This window comes from Calidris pugnax, unplaced genomic scaffold, assembly GCF_001431845.1.
Source record: "Calidris pugnax isolate Ruff unplaced genomic scaffold, ASM143184v1 scaffold244, whole genome shotgun sequence".
Classification (NCBI taxonomy): Eukaryota; Metazoa; Chordata; class Aves; order Charadriiformes; family Scolopacidae; genus Calidris; species Calidris pugnax.
Window position 1 is genome coordinate 301469 of NW_015091141.1, and position 1236 is coordinate 302704.

Below are 1236 nucleotides of genomic sequence, written 5' to 3' on the forward strand. Positions count from 1 at the left end.
GGGGCTATTGAGGGTTATGGGGGGGGCGATGGGGTTAGTAGAGGGGGTTGTGGGGGCCGCAGGGGGGCTGAGACCTGCTGCTTGCTGCCCACGGCGGTGGGGGTCCCCTCCCCATGGCTGTGCTGGGGGGGGTCTCCCCTTAATACCTGTGCCCCGTGGTGTCAGTTCCTCCAGCGCGGAGCTGCCCCGGGGCGCTGTCCCCCCCCGCTGCGGCACCCTGAAGCGAACCTTCGCCTGCACCAACCTCCTGCTGCTCGGCCTGGCCGACGCCAAGGCCCCCGCCGACGGGGAGCCTGCCCCCGGACCCCGCTTCCACACCCCGTGCCCCGGGGGTAACGGCCAGCCCAGCACCTCCCCGGTGAGTGACACCCCCACCCCCTAAGGGGACACTTGGCTGGGGTGCCCCACTTCTCCCATGGTCACCCCCCTGCAGGCTCCTGTGCTGCTCGTTGGGCTGTGACATCTCCAGGGGACGCCCCACACCCATGGGGATGCCCCCAGGGGTCCCAGATTGCCCCAAGGATGCCCTGACCCTCCTCCTCCTCCTCCTCCATGGGGCTACAGGGAGGCCCAGAGTCCCATGGACACCCCCACACCCCGAGAGCCACCCCTGATCCCCCACATCCCTACGATGTGAGGCCCCGGTGGCTGTTTGAGGCCACAGAGTCAGTCCCACATCTCAAGGACACGTGGGGGTCATCTTGTAGAGTCCCCATGTGGGGCTGTGGGATCACCTGGGGGTTTGGAGCAGATAACCCTCCCCGAGCAGGGGGAACAGAGACCTCAGGGAGGCCCAGAGTCCCATGGACACCCCCACACCCCGAGAGCCACCCCTGATCCCCCACATCCCTACGATGTGAGGCCCCGGTGGCTGTTTGAGGCCACAGAGTCAGTCCCACATCTCAAGGACACGTGGGGGTCATCTTGTAGAGTCCCCATGTGGGGCTGTGGGATCACCTGGGGGTTTGGAACAGACAACCCTCCCCGAGCAGGGGGAACAGAGACCTCTCCCTCACACGGGGAGGGGTTTGAGTGTCACGGCCCCCCCACAAAAAGACACTGTGGAACACGGACCGTGTCCCGGCGCAGTTACGGCAGGAGCACTCCTCCCCCCGCCTCGCCTGTCCCGCTGAAGACGATGACCCGTGGCACACCATGAGCAGGAGGAGCACCCAGCCCCTGTGAGCCACCGCCGCGTGTCCCACCGGGGCGCCCCAAGTGCCTCTACAAATACAG